Source organism: Leptodactylus fuscus, chromosome 8 (assembly GCF_031893055.1).
Source record: "Leptodactylus fuscus isolate aLepFus1 chromosome 8, aLepFus1.hap2, whole genome shotgun sequence".
NCBI lineage: Eukaryota > Metazoa > Chordata > Amphibia > Anura > Leptodactylidae > Leptodactylus > Leptodactylus fuscus.
Window position 1 is genome coordinate 93,925,407 of NC_134272.1, and position 9,010 is coordinate 93,934,416.

Genomic DNA, 9,010 nt, shown 5'->3' on the forward strand with positions numbered 1-9,010 from the left:
GACGTCACAAAGGTGAGACTTGGAATAATATGTAATCCTGTACCAGGGTTGGTGGGGGGCCACTAAACTAATTGTCTGGGGCCCCACAATTTGTCATTTAGAAAGTTTCCTTAAAGCCGCCTCGTGATCTCTGGACTGTAACTCACTTTGGTTTCTCCTTCCGTGAACGTTTGAGTCAATAGCTCCGAAAAGTATTTTTTGACAAATATTTGCCCTTCGATCAGGAAACCTCGGGTTGATAAAGTGGCGGAAATTAACAGAGAGGAGAAAAAATAAAGGTCCATTAATCTCCCGATAAGAAAGAGCCGATATTTGCTGTAAACATGATGACATTCATACACGAAACTAATTACATTGATAAGAGCTTTACAAATGGCTGCTTTTAGGGGAATCAATTCCAGGTCAACCTGCTAAAGGTCATCCGAGTCCCCGGAGTCGGGGCCGACAAGAAAAACACAAGACTAGTTACCAATCCGAAAGACAAATGTATCCACATATAGAAGACACACATAGAAATGTAGCAACTGAAAGTAACACTGCAGGCAAAACCGAGAGGAGAAGATGGCGCTATAGAGTAACACGTACAAGGGCCACATCCCATAACTGGACCTTATAGTAATCTGCTCCTGTACACACTGGTACTTGTTCTGTCACCCAAATAACCACTAGAATGTCCATATTATACTCAGGAGATAAGAATATAACAAGTGGAGGTCCAGGGGAAGTGCGGAGAAATAATAAATGGCCATACTTACCTTCCTTCACCTCTCCTGGGCTCCCAAGTGGTGTCATGGTCATCCATTGTGTCCTGGCCTCTCCTTGCATCAGAGCGTCATTGGACATTGACACCCCCACATGGCCACTGAGGTCCAATCACAGGCCACAGAAGTGCCCCAAGGTCGCTGATATCACTTGGGAGGCTGAAGGATGCCCAGGAAGAAGCCCATGCTCTGCATACCCAGGTCACCCATGTCACCCAGGTCACCACTGTCACCCCCCACATCACCCAAGTCACTCACGTCACCCAGGTCACCACTGTCACCCATGTCACCCAGGTTACCCACGTCACCCAGGTCACCCCTGTCACCCAGGTCACCACTGTCACTCAGGTCACCCCTATCACCCATGTCACCACTGTCACCCATGTCAGCCAGGTCACCACTGTCACCCATGTCACCCAGGTCACCCCTGTCACTCATGTCACCCCTATCACCCATGTCACCACTGTCACCCATGTCAGCCAGGTCACCACTGTCACCCATGTCACCCAGGTCACCCATGTCACCACTGTCACCCATGTCACCCAGGTCACCCCTGTCACTCATGTCACCCAAGTCACCCAGGTCACCACTGCAGCCCAACCAGTGGTTACTAAGAATGACTCTATTCTTCTTCTGCACACCTCTTAGCCTCCATTTATTATACTCTTGGGCATGAAAAGACCTCAGATTATAATAATGATGTCTGGATGGTGAACCCCAAAAATTTCTAGTTTGGCTGAATCCAAAATTTTCAGTCTGTTCCCAAAGAACCTGGCTCAATTCAGTTTCCTCATCTCTGCCGACCATCCTATGAAGGACAGAAGGTCAGTGGATTTCTTACTGGTTTGGTTCCCGCCCCATTGTCTTAGCTGCTGATTGGATCTTGGTACGATGCTGAGATTTCCTGCACTGAGAGGGGCAGAGGGAGCTGCTGCCGTCTCCGAGGTGTTCACTATATCATTGTTAGAAGACAATTAGACAGCTGAATATTATATACTGGGACTCCATGTGCACTTATATTTATAGACACTTCAGAGCTGGAGATGGATAGGTTTGTGTGTTCCTGGGATTGGATTCTCATCAGCTGTCAGTAGTTTGTATAAGAATAGCGTCTCCCTTAGCCCCAGATTTAGCATTAAGGATTTGACAGGAATCAAGTCTATATCCTGCAGCCTTGGCAGTATCGATGTTCCTGATCAGGGTCTCCAGGCACCTCCCGCGTGTCATCTTCTCCACTGGCGCTCGTGTCTGGGCCCCGTATACTTTTCCATCTTCAGTTTCCTGCCAGTGATAATTGGGCTCTCGGAGAATCATCGCACATCGCTTTTTTTTTTTTCTTCCTCTTCAGTCTTTGAGCGTATCCTGAATAAACTCAGAGAGATGTTTCCAGATATCATCAGGACGTAATGTGAAGAAACAGCAACGGAAGCAACTGGGATCTGAAGAGATCCAGCTATGGAAGTGATCACATAGGAGGGGATCAAACAATGGGAGAAATCCAGATAGGAAGAGATCCAGTTATGGAATCCATCCAATTATAGTAACATAGTAACATAGTAGATGAGGTTGGATGTAGACCCAGGTCCATCAACTCCAACCTATAACCCTCTAGTGTTGATCCCAGGAGGCTGATATAGGCGCGCTATAGGGGCACAGGGTCAGGACAACTGGATTAAATGAATTATATTTGGCCCAGAATGTTTTATAATTGGTGTGGTTTATTATGGGCGTGGTTTACATTGGACAGGGTTTATAATGGGTGGGGTTTATAATGGGCGGGGTTTACAATGGGTGGGGTTTAGAGGTGTCTCACTCTACAACACATTTATGAGACAATAAAGTCTGACTATGGCTCAGATTTTCTTGTGCAAAAAAGACCGAGTTTTAAAATAGTGTAAACATAGTTGAAGATTTTGCTGCTCAGAGAATGGAGACAGATTTTTGGGCACAATGGAAACAGAGTCTTTTATTGTAAATCTGAGCCAGAACTAGGGTTGAGCCGATCTTGAGATTTCAGGATCGTTTTTAAAATCCAATTTCTGATCATTTTCCATTCGAACCCGATCCCAATTCCAATCCTAATGCAAGTCAATGGGATTTTTTTAATGATCAAAGATCGGATTTTAAAAACGATCCTATTCACTACACGGCATGGAGTCCAGAAATTGAACGCTTTAATTTTGGACTCCACGCTGTGTAGTGATTAAAAAAAAATCCTCCGGCTACTTAGTCCAGCCTGGTGTCTACTTACCTGCACAAATCCGCTGCCGCTGCCGCTCTCCATTTTTCTCGTTCCTCTTCTCTCTCTTTCACATGCCTTCAGAGCGCCATGTGCGCCCCCACCTCCCTAGGCTAGTGTTAGAGATGCTGGCAGTAGGCGAGGCATGTTGTGGCTTAGGAGAGTGTGAGCGGGTACAGGACGGGGAGATGTGAGTGCATCACTTACATCTCCTCTTCCAGTACCCGCCCACACTCTCCTAAGCCACAAGCCCCGCCTTCTCACAGCATCTGTAACAATAGCCTAGGGAGGCGGGGTCATGCATGGCGCTCTGAAGGCATGTGAAGGAGAGAGAAGAGGAGCAAAATGAACGAGGAGCGGCAGCAGCAGTGGATCTGTGCAGGTAAGTTGAGCAATCGGTATTGGAATTCCGTCCCGATCTTTTTTAGGCTGGATTGGAACTCAATCGCCGATCGGGATCCGATCTTTTCCGATCCCAATCGTTCAACCCTAGCCAGAACTATGAAGGTCCATACACAGATTTATAAATACGTTTCACAGAATCCGTAGTTTTAGACAGTGTTGATAAATGTATCTTTCTGTATACCCAGTGACGTGCTATACAATACACTAGTAGGGTTCTCGTTGCAAAAAGTTGTCCAAATATAAAATTTCTGGTAAAAATCAGGGTGGTGAGAGAAGGAAATATCTGAGCCGTGTTATCCATCACACCCAGAACGTGCGTGCTTGTTGTCCAGGAAGCAGCAGCAGCGGCCATGACAATCCAGTACTTACAGTGGTAGGAAAAGATGTTGGGGTATACAGCTCGCCTGTTATTTCAGGATCCTGACAGTGACACTGTGACCTTACGCCAGTATTCAGCAACTTCTCCTTCTCCTGTATTTCTCCTTCACTTCGGCTACTATAAAAAAAAGCAATTGCATCTCTTTCTAAACACCAAACCTGTTGCTGCTCTGCAAAAATGCAAGAAATCCTCCAGTGCAGTCCAGTGTTACTAAACAGGTTCTTTGCTAGCACCGACTACTATCAGTTTATCACTGTCTGGGGTTTCACAGCCTGTAATCCTAGGAGCCCTCAGAGGGTCATATGTGACTTTTTAAAGATAATTTGCATTATTTGTTTGGAACAGACAGCGCCATACATTGCATTGTGGCTGCGCTTAGTATTGCAGCTCAGTTCTATTCAATAGTCTGGGACGGAGTTGCAAAGAGTCTTGTGCTGAAGGAACATGATGTCACTGGCCTGGGAAGCGGAAGCAGTGCTCATTGGAGTGCCACTGATCTATGGGGTTCTGGGGTTTGGCCCCTCACCGATCACCTAACCTTGGCCAATATTTTTTACCACTTTAAGTAACGGAAGCGAGCCAGATACAAGGGAGCGATTCAGACTCAAAGGGCCAGGTAAACCCGCTGACTTCAATACATTACATCTGAGATTTCGAGTTAATGAGGACTGACATGGCGGACAGAGCAGAGAGAAAGCGGCTGTGCCGTAGGCGGGGGGCCCCTTTAAATGCTGCTGTAATGACATGGATGAAACATTTACAAAGTCACATTCGTCTTGGCTTTCTGCAGGTCACATTATAAATCCTAAAATTTGCTACAATGTGTCACAAAAGTTTCACCAAAAGAATTTCATATAATCATTGAAGTCTCGGTGCGCTCCCGGGGGATACATTAGGAATCTGATTATCTGAGCTGATGATACTGAGGACACTTGATGTGTCAGGAGATCGTGTGGGTGTAATTAAGAAATTCCAGAAAAGATGGCGAGTGCCCGAATCCCGTCTCTTCATCAAAATCAGCTGGTAATCAGGAGCCGACGTCAGCGCTGCGCCCAGTGTGCCAATAATTACAAGAGACTGAAAGGCAGACAAAAGTGAAGAGAAGGTCGAGCCCTGATCCAGACTCCCCAAACCATCAAAGAAAAATCTGTTCAGACTGGGGGTGCGGGGAGGGGGTTATGGGGCGCCAATTGGGCACAATACAATTAGTAATCACAGAATACGGCAAAAATACTCCTATATAACGGGGTGCACCAAGAAAGCGCAATCTCTGATGACAGAACCAATTTTTTGGTCACAAAAGTTTATTTTGTGGCACAGAACGTTATTGTGTAACACAGAAAGTCATAGCGCTGAGTTTAGTTGTCTTTTGTGTCTTGTGTCACCAACTTTACAGAAAGCAACACAACGTGTCACAAAATAACTGAACCCGCAACAAGTCCTGGGATCGGACGGTTGGTGAATTCCTGGGAAATAACACAAGTTACTGTTTGTTACTAATTCTAATCCTTTGATTTATTTTGTGACCCTGCTTTGTATTCAATACACAAAATACACAGCAGCACAATGAATGATTGTTTTGTGTATTCTGGGAAGGTCAAATTTAATTTGTGCACAAAAAAATATTTCTGTAGACACAAAATGAGTTCTGTGACCAGAAAATGGATTTTGTAATCACAATTGTCATTTTTGTGCTGACACAATGTAATCTATGACCACTAAATTCATTGTATGACACAGGACGCATTATCCCACATTTGCAGCTGGAAAGCCGCCATTGTTCTGGGAATCCACACTCACATGTCTGGTATATCGAAACATGTTATCCCAAACAGATTCCTCGTATTGTGCTAAAGGTGCATCTTATACAAAGGACCCAAATCCTGGGCCCCCTGAACACTGTAACATGCAATCATTGCAGGCCCCTGCAGCCACCACTAGGGGGAGCACACTGCATACAGGGCTATACAGCTCCCATTGAGTTCAGTAATGGCTATGACAATCCAATGCAGAGAGCGCCCCCTAGTAAACTAAAGCTCACAAGCGCACTGAACGTCCATGACAGCTTCAGCCCCATATTGGCGACGTGTCCCCTTTAAATAGCGAAGTTCAGAGCGTCTCTCTTTGTCTCTTGCAGACTATCACAGACAATTCTTCACAGCCGCCATAAATCAACCAACTAAAGACGACGCCTTAAATATTTATTTGTCACAGACACAAAGAGACGGAATATCAAATGACAGTGTGAAGACATCATAGGGAATATGTGACGCCCGGACCGCGGACAAAAATGCGTCAATCCTCCTCTAATTGGCTTCTTCTCCCTCCACGATTCCTTTTGCTGAATATTTTATTTCTGAATTGCAGATTTTTTTTTTCATCTTTTTAATTTGCAGTGATTTCCTTGTGAAAAGAAGGTGAAATTCTGGTAATTTACAAAATATCTTCTCCCGCCGCGTTTCGCCTTGAAAATCGTTGGCAGGAGAGATATCGGGGCATTGAGAAAGGAGCGGCGGCTCTAAGGTGCACAATGAGAGTGTAAATCTCCCGCGTCTTTGTGCGCTACAATTTATTTGAAGGAAAGTATTTGCAAGTCTTTATTAACCCTTTAGACACCGTGAAGGGATCAGTGACCGGCGCGACAACAGTGACATCCGAGGGCAGGAAATGTTCGGGGCTTTATTAAGGGAATTCAAATTTGCATCAGAATTAAACATCAAGTAGGGAAACAGAATATTCTGGTAACATTTTGGTAATGTGAACGGTGTAAATTCTACTCGCGCGTTTTTCGTGTGGTCCGGTCACGGTGATACGATAAACCTGACAGGTCACAGACAGGGATCAGAGAATGATTTGGTTAAAACCAGACTTGACTCTAATGTTCCAGATGTTTCAGATTCCCCACCACAAAATGACACTATGACACAGCATGAGCGCAACCCATGTGACCTCTCAGGCCCAATCACAAGTCTCAGAGGTGACCCCCCAATGTATGAAGGCAAAGTCCGGATACTAATGTATAAGCGACCTCCGTCTGCAGTCCCAGTAATGTACAGAGATAGATATGGAGACCTGCATGTGGTGGCCGTGGTACATATGGTGGCGGTACATGTTGTCTCGGTGGTACATGCATGATGTGGTTGTGGTACATGTTGCAATCATGATACAAGGCTACAACATTGAAGTGTCACTTTTAGGGACCCTACAATATTCTTACAAGGGGAGTCCCAGTTCTCTCTGTTCATTGTCATGCTCATTCATTTTTGGTGACCGCCTATCACAATCCAGAACAACCCCCTATGGCAGAGCGGACCGCGGCGAGACGTGCAGGAAGAGAGGGGAGGTTGTGGTGATGTCACTGGGATGTTGGGCCATGCTGACTCCAGTGCCGTGGCCAGCTGCGCTAGGTTACGCGGTTGAGTATCCATGGTGCAAACAACCTGATTGAGGTGGTCCCACAGATTCTCGATTGGGTTCAAGTCCGGGGAATTTGCCAGCCAAGTATGGTAACCTCATCCTGGTGCTCCTCGCACCGCGCATGTACACTGCAAGCTTTATGACACGTGGCATTGTCCTGCTGGTGGATGCATCATCCTGAGGACAAACAATTGGCATGTAGGGGTGAACATGGTCCGCAAGGATAGATGCATACTTGTGTTGTTCCATCGTGCCTTCCACAATGATGAGTGCACCCAGATGGCTGATGGCACGCGCCTTCTGCTACTGGTTATTTAACGTTGGCGTCAAAAGTAGGCGCTGGTCACATTACTAGGACTGGACTGTGTAACAATATGTAAAGTAGTCAGGTTGTCAGACATTCATAGGCTGTATACTGCCTGCTCCCACTGACACTGTATACTATTAACCCCCTAGCTGCTGGCTCCAGTCTCAGGTGCATGTGTCTGCAGCTTCATCGTACAGCTCGCACTCGCGCCGCCTCCATCTTGACGTCCGTACTGTAGCAATAACCCAGTTTGACACAGACCGGATTTCATTGCATTGATTTCTTTGCTTTTATCTGAGCTCCCTGTTGACTCCATGGATAAAACCAAAAGCTACAAATATACAACCTGCAGCTCAGGAGGAAATTCGGAGCACAAATAAAATCCTGCAGAAAACAAACTCAGAAGCGTCATCTTGTAATAAAGCGGAAAATCTCCCCCTCTATTCACTCAATATTCTATTTATAACTCAATTCACATTATAAGATCGGGCGCAGCTGCAGTTTGCATCACTTATAATGAGCCTGAAGTTTATGATGTCTCCTCTAGTCACATCCAAAGCTGCACTCACAGGTCTGCTGCTGGATTCACATCACATTTGCAGTTACACTGCTCGGAGATTGACATTGCAGCTTTGGATGTGATTAGAGTAAAAACAACATAATCACTGCAGAATAATTAATGCAAAGGATTTATTTGGTGCATAAAGTTCTCCGGGGAGTCAATGTATTAGGCAGAGGAGGGGCCGCTCTCCGCCATCGCACCCCTGTATACATTACACCCCCCGCAGGCTCCAGCTCACTGGATACAGATCATTTTACAGAAAGTTCCTCTTTGCAGTCACCTGGGGCCGCTCCGCCAAGCAAAACAGTCACTTCCACCTTACGTCTCATTTCCCTCCTCCCCTGGGGTTGGTGAGCTCCAGGGGCCCCGGGCCCTCACACTGACACTTCCATCTCTGAGTGTTATATTCTCATCTCCTGCTAAGATTTCCATCCAGAGGAGAAGAAGACAAAGAAAGTACAAAAGGAGAATAGTAACAATGTAAATAATAAAGAGGAAGAGGAGGAAGAGGGTGATGAAGATAAGGAGGGTGACAAGGAAGAGGAGGATGAGGATGAAGAGGAGGGTGGAGAGGATAAGGAGGCTGAGGTGGATGAGGAAGATAAGAAGAATTAAGAGGAGGAGGAAGATGAAGGCTGAGGATGATAAGGAAGATAATGAGGTGTAGGGTGAGGAAGATGAGCAGGAAGATAACGAGGATGATGATGGCAATGAGGATGATGATGGTAATGAGGATGATGAGGATGCTCGCTGCAGGCCCCAGTCACCTTCACCCCTGTTACATTGCGCTCACAGAGGTCTCATTAGTTCTTACAGAGAGATAATTAATCCCATGGAGTCGGCTGAACCAGCCCTCCGCGTCTCAGGACAGACCTCTGACTGCCGGTGCAGGAAACGCGATGACGCTCCTCCGAGCATTGGACTTTGACATCGGACGCAG